Below are 12,898 nucleotides of genomic sequence, written 5' to 3'. Positions count from 1 at the left end.
ACATGATAAAGAGCGAATATGGTCAGTTTTAAATATAATTTTATTATTTGAGTCAGCTTGAGGTATCAAATTACTGAAATTTTGTTGACTCCTTAAAATAATTTTACTATACGAGTCAGCTTGAGGTATCAAATCACTGAAATTTTGTTTACGTGTTAAACTAATTTTATTATATGAGTCAGCTTCAGCATTGTTGAGGTATCAAATCGCTGAAATTTTGTTTACGCGTTAAAATAATTTTATCATATGAGTCAGCTTGAGGTATCAAATTACTGAAATTTTGTTGACGTGTTAAAATAATTTTATCATATGAGTCAACTTGAGGTATCAAATCACTGAAATTTTGTTTATGTGTTAAAATAATTTTTATTTATGAGTCAGCTTCAGCATTGTTGAGGTATCAAATCACTGAAATTTTGTTTACGCGTTAAAATAATTTTATCATATAGTCAGCTTGAGGTATCAAATCACTGAAATTTTGTTGACGTGTAAAAATAATTTTATTATATGAGTCAGCTTCAGCATTGTCATGATTGTTGAGGAATCAAATCACGGAAATTTTGTTGACGCGTTAAAATAATTTTATCATATAAGTCAACTTGAGGTATCAAATCACTGAAATTTTGTTGACGCATTAAAATAATTTTATTATATGAGTCAGCTTGAGCATTGTTGAGGTATCAAATCACTGAAATTTTGTTGACGAGTTAAAATAATTTTATTATATGAGTCAGCTTGAGGTATCAAATCACTGAATTTTTTTTGACGTGTTAAAATAATTTTATAATATGAGTCAGCTTGAGGTATCAAATCACTGAAATTATGTCGACACGTTAAAATAATTTTATTATATGAGTCAGCTTGAGGTATCAAATCACTGAAATTTTGTTGCAAGACACTATTTTAAATAAAAAGAGGATATGCTGGCAATCTAAATGATTGGAATAAATATGTGTTGACATTGTGTTGCAATGTTACTGTCGACTCATTTGTATAATGCAATGCATTCTGATATCAAAATATTGCTGATTTACTGTGTACTGTGCAGCTTTATATATAGATTTACATAATAAAATGTAAATATGGTCAGTTTTTGTTGATGCATTGATATAATTTTATTATGCAAGTCAGCTTGGGGTATCAAATCACTGAAATTTTGTTGCGAGACACTTTTTTGGATAAAAAGAGAACATACTGGCAATCTAGATTGACTGAGATAAAAATTGAAAATTATTTATTAAAAGAATCAAATTTTAAAACCAGACAATTAATTTCTAAATTAAGGGTTAGTGACCATAACCTAGAGGTTGAAATGGGAAGATATAAAAATGTACCCAGAGATCAAAGGTTATGTAAACTTTGTAATAAAATTGATGATGAATACCATTTTTTCTATATTGCAAACTAAACTCAACTTTAAGAGATTGCTTATTTTTAAAGATTAATAATATAAATCCTGATTTTACAAATTATCAACCACTTTTAAAGCTAAAACAACTTTTAAATCCTAAATCTGAGCTTTTGACAGAAATTGGTGACTTTATAAAGCAATCTTTAGAATTGCGAAAATGAGGTCCATGTCCATCAAAGGTTACATTAATTACCATTTATAACTATGTTTTTTTTTATGTTTATATTTGTAATTTTTTACTGTCTGTATTAAATGTTGTATTTGTGTTTGCTTGACCCATATGGGTGTATTTTGCAAATAAAATTATTATTATTATTATTGAAATAAACCTGTTCAATAAATGCGTGCAAATGTAATCAAAAGCTGAGTGGAAACGTAAAACATTTTAATTCCCAAATGTGTGCAAACGTAGTGCGCCCATTAAAAGGAGATGTGGTACTATATATATACATGATATATATATATATATATATATATATATATATATATATATATATATATATATATATATATATATATATATATATATTATATGTGTAGTATATGATTGCTAATGAGACCACTCTCCACAAGAGACCAAATTTAGTTATCTATTAAAGGACCCGAGATGAGCATATTATCCTGTCTGAAAAAAGGATTCAATTATTTAGTCATGACACGAGATCCTAAGTATTTATAACGTACTTCTGGAATATTTGCTGCTGCACAATAAGGGAGGCAACATATAACGTGCAATGGGGATTTCAAACTTATAAGACGAAAACATACCGACAATGCCAGGCAAAATAAAACGAAAAACACCAGAGTTCTTTGAAATGTCAAAATTGCCTTATTTTGAGCAGGGACTTTCTATACCAAGTCCTTGTTTTGAGGAACTTTGTGTAACGCAAAGTAGTAGAAGTAGTACCAACATGGTACAATTAAATAGCTGGTGGTATAATTTTATTGTCGATTTCATGTTTGTAGTAAACAATATATACATGTAGATTAAGCATTATAATGGCCATGATAAAATAAAATATACTGGGAGAGTGGGAGTTTTGTACTGTGTCATTCAAGGTTCCCCCTTTCTTTTTCACTTGTGTTAAAGAGGTGTGATCTGGTGATTCGTACTATAAAATTCCGGACTAATAAGAACAATATAAACATCGAGCACATTTTAGGCGAAGAAAATATTTAAGAAATACATAATATAGGAGCAAGAAATACAAACTCCCATGCTTTCAACGCATTTCAACACAGATTATGTGTAATGAGGATAAATGAATCGGGTATTTTCTACAGTTCATAACTAAAGAAAATATCAATACATATGTTTGTATCATGTATATAGTTGTCCATTTGTCTATCATAACTCCTTTCCCGGTTTATTTTGACATGTAGGCTAAACGCATTAAAGATAAAAGTTTGAAAAATTATTTTTTATAATTTCACTCATTCAAGAAACGTTTTACTGCATGCATGAATGAATTTAAATTAGATATATATATTTAATCGTTTTGGCTTTGACAGAGTTTAAACACTAACATATTTATCTCAGTACCTGATGGTCACATGAGCATGATGATAGTCCATCAAACATATACAATATACAAGGTTGTCGGGTAAAGAAGTTGGATATCAAACTTGGGAAAAACAACCTGAGGCGAATTCCACACGGATATGTATTTTCTATTCAACAATATTCTAATTCTCTTTATTTTCATTTAAACTTGGCTAATACATTCTCTGGCACATACAATAAAAATAAACATACGATAAAATTGAGAAAGAAAACGGGGAATGTGTAAAAGAGACAACAAAACAACCAAAGAGCAGACAACAGCCAAATGATTGATCTAATATAAACTATACCACAAGACCACAAGATACCCTTTGCATATATTTACATACGTAATATATTCTATGGAATTTATTTCTGCACAAAAACGAATTCAGAAAGTTAACTAACTTGTTGAATTCCTATTTTAGTGCAAAATTTGATCAATTGATTGTTGATTGCCTAACGTCCAGTGGCAAACATTTCATGCATATTTAGGACGAATATATGATTTAAAAAAAAATATGGGAGGGTTGGGATCCCGCTAACATGTTTAACCCTACCACATTATTTATGGATGTGGAGTCAGGAGCCTGTAATTCAGTGGGTGTCGTTTGTTTATGTGTTACAAATAAGGTCGTGAGTTTTCTCGTTTGAATTGTTTTACATTGTCATATCGGGGCATTTTGTAGCTGACTATGCGGTATGGGATTTGCTCATTGTTGAAGGCCGTACGGTGACATACAATTGTTAATGTCTGTGTCATTTTGGTCTCTTGTGGACAGTTTTCTCATTGGCAATCATACCACATCTTCTTTTTTATATCATTAAGTAATACTTGTGACATATTTAAATGTTTCGTATCATTTGGTAAAATATCTAAAGTCAACTTTGCCTATGTAGATAGAATGAAACCGAAAGAAAAAAAAGTTTAGCTGAAGCGTGCTCCTTATTAGTATTTAGTGCAAAAAAAAAACGTTTGTGAACTGTTTAAGACAGAGTGGACTCCTTAGCAGCCGAGTGTTTAGACGCACCGGCTGGGAAATCGATGTGCTTAATATCTTGTTCCTTTGCAAGACTTGTCATTGTCTCATTCATTCATATTCTTTAGTACAGGGCATATTATTTCTCCGCTAACAAGTCTACTTTACTACCTGACACGCAATAGTATTTTCAAATTTCTTTAATTTAATACCAAGATAAATAAAAACCACCTATATTAATTTGATACTCAATATGTTTCCTTGCATATAAACATATTCTTATTCGGTCAATAAGATATGAAATTGATATACAGAACATTCAGAAATGTGAATGTTATAAAAATGTTGTTATATCAGAGATAGGTATTTAACGCCATTATAAAAAATGAGCCGTTAATATACATGTTGATTTGTAATACCCGGAAATGTCAAGGTATAACACTACCTATATCATTGTATATAGCCAAACAGAATGGGTCATACATGTAATATGAAAGAAATTCGTAAAACATGACCATTCATGATTTAAGTGGGGTTCTAATATGTGCTACAGTACAATATATTTACAAGCAGTATTTTTAATTGATTGAAGGAAGTGTAAAATTAAGTCCGAAGAACTTTACTATATTTGATATGTCAGAGAAGAAGGCAATTGAAAATAAATAATATCCATTGCCATGAAATATTGTCTCCTAAGTGGACAGCATTTTACAGCGACAGTTATGAAATATGGTCCATCTACAGAACAAACTGTTGTAGTAAATGTTATTAAATTGTGTCCTTTAAGGAAAATAATACTGTACAGCATCTGTTACTTATTTGAGTTTGAATTATGCATGTATATAATTATATTAAGAGATATTAAGATAAGGATGGTATGAGTGCCAATGAGACAACTCTATGTCAAAGTAACAATTAATTAAAGTTTGCAATTAAAAGTTAAAATGTGTCCAGTAATAACAAGGCAATGAATATCATTTAATACTTAAATCCCATCAAAAGATGCCCTGGTGGACACAATGTCCTCTGAAAAAAATGTCCCCCCTGGACAATATTATGGTAGTGAATAATGTTTTTGTTCATGGACTCTTTTTCATACTTAAGGACATATTTTCATAGGAAATTGTGTCCAGTACACATTTAAATAAGTAGATATTGTCCATGGGCAGTATTTACTATGAAAATGTGTCCAGTGTCCAGACAAGAAATATAAAAAAAAAAAAAAATTAAAAACATAAAAAATCTGCCGACCGATTCCATTAGGTAATCTTTTTTAGATATTTAAAACCGAACTTAGAGAGATATTTTTAATTTTCATAATATAATGCGGGCATGCACGTGTCATCGATTACACACCTACTCAGCCGTGAATTAATACACAATCAACAACATCGATTAGGATATCCTTATTGCTTATGACTATAATGATATAAGAACAACGTTTAAATAAAATAAAATAATACATATTCAACAATGTTTCTGAATTGTTCCATGTTCTTAAATACATTAAGGATAGTGCATTTCAGTGATTATGGAGACTGAGACAAAATATATAATAATTGACATTTTGTATTGATTTAAATTGAATAATTTTAATTACAAAGTTGCTTTATATATAATAGTTCAAGAAAAAACACAACACTATCTTTAAAATGATTTTTTTTCTTGTTCAAAGAAATATATTCTAAAAGCCGAATTCTAATTGTCTAGATAGCAAACCATGATCGCACACAAATCATCATCTAAGTTAAATGCTTCCCTTTTTTCGTTTGTTGAATTAATTTTGTATTTTATTTTTTTTGTTTTAGTTCTCTTAATATTCTTTTATTTATTTTTGTGTCTTATCCAATTTGTACTTGAACAAATAAAATTTGTTTAACTAAACTAAATTGTGACTTTTTGTCCTGTGACTTTCTGTCCTACATTCGTTTATTGAACATGAATGACCACCTATAGGATATACATCGACATTCTGTGACACGAGTGTAATCTGTTGAATACCCTCAAAACTACACCATTGTACACATCACAGAGTTTTATAAAAAAAAAATACAATTAGCAGTATACGGCGTCAACTCATTCAACATTTTGAAGTCTAATGATAATTTATAAAATATCATATTGCAATTATGATAAAAAGAAACATACTATGGACTTTGCTCATTGTTAAAGGCCGTACGGTGACCTATAGTTGTTAAATGTCTGTGTCATTGTGGTCTCTTGTGGAGAATTGTCGCATTGGCAATCATATCGCAACTTTCTTTTTTCATTTATACGAATAACAGCAGATAGTTTCAAGATTTTTATAGTGTATTATTCGCCATAAAGACAAATTTTATTGTCATATAATAGCGGTATTTTTAACATTGCCTATAAGAGAGAGAGAGGGTTTGGCTTGCCATAAAACCAGGTTCAATCCATCATTCTTCAATTGAGAAGATTCACAATATTACTTCCATGATTCAGTGTAACTCCATTTACCGGTAAATTTTATTTTAACTTCTCTGACGAAAAAAAAACCCAAAAAAAAACCAACACCTTTGTCAAACATGGATTTTTTTTTAACTTTACGAGCTAACAATTTGCCATAGCAATTTCAAGGTTGATTCATATTCACCATTTGGTACATGTATGACATGTATATGTCCGTGTTTAAAGCGATACGTACATGCAGGACACATTATTTTGTTGAATGAAATCATATTCTAATGGGTGCCGTAGGAGAACCACTAGAGTTTTGAGCAAGAATTTCTTGGCATGAAACAGTTCGAAATCTCGGAGTTATGACATTTCATGTATATTTTGAACTCCGTATAAACCCGGTATTACCTTTGCCCAAAAAAATGAATGGTAGTTCCACTGCCGTATTCGATGTTTAATCTGAGTCAATTGTTTGTGCGGAAACTCTCAAGTAGACAACATGCATGTGTATTAGACCATAGCAGGCTTTTCTTATAAAATAACGAGTGGTGCCTGTCCGGTACACGAAAAGATCGGTTAGAAAGCAAGTTTTTAATTTTAGTTAGTTTGGAAAGCTTAATTCGAGGGTTGAAAATTGTAAGCGCCAAAAAAGGAGGTTTGAGTGGTCCATTGGCAATAATTTTATTTCAAGAACGGTACATTTGATAGGTTTATATGTTCTTTTATCTAATCTTTTTAATAACTAATGGAAGCCGTAGGAGGTCCAACAGAGTTGTGATCAAGGATTACTTGGCATGACCAAAAATATGTTGGTCCGAGAAACGTTAACACTCAAACCTGACCAACCTTGAATTTCTGCGGACCAATGTCCTTACTGAGTGATACATACATTTTATTAACACCAAACGAAAACTTTGAATGTTGAACGTATAAGGATTATTACTTAAAAAAAAATTGAGATTTTTTTTCACAAATTTGAGGAAAAAAATTCAAGTTTCATTTTAAAATAATACATCATCGTACTTTAAAGGAACACAAATGCGTTTTCAATCTCGTCATTTTAAGGGAGGAAAAGAAAAAAAAGTAATTGCAAAAATTTACCGGAATATTTTTAGGTTCGTTCGTTTTAGTTTTTAGTGAAGATGAGATGTGAAAGCTATAATTTTTGTGGATAATTCAATTAATTAAATAAAAAAGGATATGTAGGAATGTATTGTTGATTGGTGCAGAAAAATAATAATCATTTTTATTGTATAGTAATATAATATTTCCCACAGAACGTAACCAAAAGTTAGCGTGCAATAAATTCTAATATTGCACTAGTGCAATAAATATTCAAAATTCATGACGTCATCAACGTTTAAATCTAAGTTTAAACCAATTTTTACTTTCAAATATTATATTGCTATACAATAAAAGGGTTATTGCATGAATATTGGGGAATATTGTCCCTCGTAGAACATATATTGCACTCGCAAGCTCGTGCAATATAAAATTCTACTCGGGACAATATTCCCCAATATTCATGCAATAACCCTATAATATTACGCTGGCCATAAGCATGAATAGTTATTGCACGACGGGATCGTAAACTCGCAAAACCGAGTATACTCGATTTTTAGAGTTCGCCCTGACCGGTTAACTGTACACCAATATCGCTTTCATGATTATATATGAATATTTTATATGATCTTAGTTCTATTCGTTTTCTGCATTGTTTGTCGACTTTATCTGAAAACCAAGTTTTTTAAATTTGCGCTACATTTTAAAACCGATCAGAACTTAATAATAATAGCAGTGAAACCTATATCGTTATTTATTAACGGAGGCCAATTCGGCCACGCGTGTACGCGCAGACACAGCCTCTACAGGAAGGCAGATCACGGCTTAATTTATACAAGCAAAATTTTATGCGTACTTTATTTACAAATACATGTATTTGATCTGTATTGTTTACATGGTCATGATCACGGAAGTCTTAATTTTATATATTAATTTGCAATATTGTGATCAAAATTCGTTTTTTAAAACAAATAAATAATTTTGTAGTCGTTGAAATTTAATTGCATTATGGGTAATTTCGGATCGTGTAGATAGAATGGGGAATGGTGTATGGTGTAATGTGTAACGTGTATGGTGCAAAGGTGTAACGTGTATGGTGTAATGGTATAAGGTGTATGGTGTAATAGTGTACAGTACTTGCAACCTTAGGCGTTACTGTTTGACGTGAACTGGACTGATCGGTGAATGATCGGTGACGGATGTTTGACTGATCGATGACTGATCGGTGATCGGTGACCCATAGGATCCGTCAGATACGTCAAATAAGCTATGTGAGAGTTACCGTGACAACGGTCATCGATCAGTCCGTTCTTTAGCCTGGGGTCCTGGCTAATCTTGTCAGTATAGCCAGGCGTGTATCAATGTACTGCCTGTCAATGATTGGTTAATACTAATTTTGTCCTCAATGTTTGTTTTACATCTGTATCCAATCAATTCTTGTTTAACATCAATTAGTAAAAATTAGACTAATTATTTTTCTTTATGAATTGATGTATAGTGTTATCATATCTAATTAGTAGTATGATGATAATTAGTAAGCAGAAAAGGGTTAATTCTTATCAGCAATCGCCTGGTGAGAAAATTAAAAGGTTAAGATTTCACATGTCCAAGGTGTCAATTGGATTCCAATTGTGCTGGTTTACATCAAACATCAAAATTTATGCAAATATTTATTCAGCCTCACTTTAGATTCAGAGTCAACTGGCACTGAATCGATCACATGGTATTTGTTCCCCACCTGGCCCTTACGACGCGCAGATAGATTGGGCCGGATCCCAGGCTATCCGTTCTTTAATTTTATGCACGGATCGGACGGATACCTGTATATTTAAAATTTGTATGTAAAACGAACTTTGGAATAGTAGCATGTGACAAACGCGGACCTCGATGAAGACACCTTAGTCGATCTCTAAAAGGAAGTCGTCAAACGACGCAGTCAATTATACAAAGTGTATCATTATAATATTTATTATTATGTTTGCATCTTTTTCCTTCTTATTAAATATAACGTTCAATTGGACAGCTTGACTCCGATTTACACAACAGTAATATACCGGCAAATAAACTTCAAACCGCTGCCTAAACAGATGAACAGTTTGCATTGATATTTCTTTCTAACCTTTGTCGTTGTACCTTTCTTTTTACCGTATAGTACCGTGGCTTTCATTTTGTATTTCTTGCCAGTCTTTCATTTTGTATTTCTTGCCAGTAACTATAATATTGTTACAATGCATAACATAAAAGCATGGTTTAAAACAATGTAGTTAAAATTCGCACAGAAATTTCAGCTTCATTCGTGTACAAGGATTGCAAAGTTTATTACATGTTTTATCATGGAAGTAATATTTATTTCATTTTACTTCCTATGTTTTCTGCATGAAACACACATGCATTAATTTCAAGACCTAGAAACATGTATATTATAATTGAGTTGCAATTACATATAATGTACAGCACCAAATGCAAGTTTTTGGTGGCATTGAAAAGATTTGAAAAATAGAGAATAATGGGCATGTGCAGAATAATTGTCAATATTAAAAGAATAGGAAAAGATATATGTTATTTCTCCTTATAAAAAAATAAAGAGTAGAGAATAACGGGCTCAAGAGAATTGGATCGTGATGATCTTAGATGTGTAGGAATTAAACAGAAATGGGACTTTCATATAAATTGATTTGTTATAAATAAGTTAAATTCTGAATTAAATTGTTTTATATTTTTCTTGTGGGGGTCAGGGGGACCTTTAAACCCCCCCATACAATTTATTATTTTATTGTAGAAGGTGGCATGGTATCCTATAATAACTTGCATTGCATCCACTTAGGGAGCTACCATTTGATTTTTATGGGGGGGCTAGGATGAAATTTGAAAAAAATAGGCAGGACAGGAGTTTTGAGTAAAAAAAAAAGGCAGGATGAGACACTTTGCAAAAAAAAAAAGGCAGGATGACAATTTAGGTAAAAAAAGTCAGGATAAACTTATAAAAAAATAGGCAGGACCGAATAGAGTGAAAAATAAAAAGGCAGGACAGAGATTACAACTAAAAAAAAATGCAGGACAAAATTTTTCATCCTAGCCCCCCCATAAAAATCAAATGGTAGCTCCCTTATTTGAACGCAAAGTTTTAATAGTAAATTCAGACAATGCATTAAATTGTAATGTGCCTATCTGGTAAGGATCAAGCCGCTTCTAATCTAGCTGCCATATTTGCTTCTGGAAATTATTTTGTTGTAAACTAGGATTTTAGATTTATTTTTTGAATTGTTTCACTGTACATGTCAGGGCCTTTAAAATGATTAAGAGATGACTTAAAATGTTGTATATAGTATGGGATTTTCCTATTGTTGAAGACTGTATTGTAGCCAGGCTTACAAAAACAAAATTCTGCTTCATTTCAACTATGGTGGATAGTTGTTTCATTGGTAATCATGTCACATATCCTTATTCTTACATTGATATTTGAACTAAAAAAATATCATTGAAGGTGTGGAGGGGGTTGGTACTCCCCCTTTTTTAAATGGCTGGATCCGCCCCTGAAAGATTAGACAAAATAGACCCTAAAAATAAATAAGAGAAAAAAATTAGGTGCCTGAATATGAACAATAGAGATTCTTATCCAACAAAAGTATATAGAATAGATAACTGAAATAACCTTTTTAAGTCAAAGAATAGAGAATCAAAGAACACCCATCCAAACCCTCATGATTTGATGACATTTAAAATCTGCACTAATCCTGGGTATTTCAACAAAAACAAAATGATGAATTTGACTTTTTGTTCATAACCGGCAAGAAAAAGTAAACATCATCTGATTAAATATTTATTTTGTAATTTAGAATTTAATCTTAAATTGTAACAGTAATTATATACATTGTAACGATTGATATCAATAATCAGATATAAAAAAAATATGATCTTGATTTTATGCATCTACTATATATATCAGAAAAAGAAAGACAAAAAAATCTTTCTAAATCAAGTATTAATAAGCTACAGTAAATTTGAGTATTTGAAATGTAAAGTTGACGTTGAATTATTAAATGATTTAGTTTAATACATATATACATGTATATTGAGAAGGCTGAATTTAAATATAGCTATTATAATGTCTAACATAATAGTTTATGTTTAACATTCATGCTACTGAAAGTCAACTTAAAATGAACTTGTTTTCAAAAGACAAATCAATATTTGAATATGTATTAAAATGAAACTATATATAACCATAATTAATTAGAGCTGCCTGTAGGTATATTATAAAAAGTATTTATACATGATGAAAATTTCCCCCTTATGTACCTACACTACTTATTTACAAAGTATAGATTTATGCATAAAAGAGTAAATGGGTTTCTCCAAAAATTGAAGAGTAAAATTGCAGTCTCCCTTTCTACTTCTCTAGTTTATAAGCAAAGGCTGTATACACAATGCTGGTATAAAGAGACATTTCTTATTTGTACAATACTTCAACAATTTGAAATCACACACTTTTTTTTTGTGTACTAATTTTGCAGTCTGATTTGTACCTGACAAAACTATTATTGTTTACACTACTACTAACTATTAGTTTCTAAAGGATCAGTTTCACTAGATTGATTATTTTTGTGAAGCTGAAGACTCAATTCTCAAATTATAAAAACAACATGTACAGGGGTAACCTTTTCTTTATACATATAATGTCTATGTATTTATCTGTTGTTCTGTTCTCTCTTTGTTTTAAATTTCATGTCCATTATTCTATATTCTGAGAACAGATCTGAGAATTCATGTCCTGCATGTTCTGACATATTTCTTAGTGTGAAAAATGAAGTGTGACTTTTCTGTTTTGAGTTATTGAAAATAGTATGAGGGAAAAATTAGTTGTAAATAATTTATGATGGATGGTCTATATGGGTTAACAAAATAGATAATAATGGCCAAAAATATAAACAATGTTAACAGGGAAAAAATATCAAAAATTATAAAGAATAATGGGGTGCTAAAGAATGAAGAATAGAAAAAAATGAGGAGCTTTAATAAAATGAATAGAGAATAATGGGGTGTTAAAATATAAAAAAATAAAGAAACATGGCATAAATTAATATATAGAAGAAATTTATTATACATGTTATAGTGCAACCTGAATATACAAATAAATGCATGTTTAAAAATACAAAATAATCAGCCGGCCTATTAGGCTTATGATGCACTTTCTGATGATAATAGTTTATTCTGAATCATGAAATTTTTTTAAATCAAAATTTATATATAAATAAATAAACATTTAAATAGTCGAGAATTGAAAAAAAAACACCCTCAGAACCTCATGTGTTTTATTTTAAAATGTGTATGACTATGCCATAACAGAGTTTGAAAACCCATCCAAAGTATGATTTTACATGTTTTGAAAGTAAAAGACAAAGTATTTTTTCCTCTATGTATTTTTCAGAGACAAACATTAAATTGTCCATCTTTAGCCCCCTCCCCCCAGTACTTGTGTTC

The 12,898-nt window shown here is 30.6% G+C and overlaps 1 long non-coding RNA gene across 1 annotated transcript in view; it reads left to right on the top strand.

The window, feature by feature from the left end:
- The window catches only part of LOC143074277 (uncharacterized), a 54,079-nt gene that overhangs the window by 15,524 nt on the left and 25,657 nt on the right, over window positions 1-12,898 (top strand). The gene's annotated exons all lie outside the window — the stretch shown is intronic.

Source organism: Mytilus galloprovincialis, chromosome 5 (assembly GCF_965363235.1).
Source record: "Mytilus galloprovincialis chromosome 5, xbMytGall1.hap1.1, whole genome shotgun sequence".
NCBI lineage: Eukaryota > Metazoa > Mollusca > Bivalvia > Mytilida > Mytilidae > Mytilus > Mytilus galloprovincialis.
The sequence above is the reverse complement of the archived record's forward strand: the minus strand, read 5'-3'. Positions and strand labels throughout refer to the sequence as shown.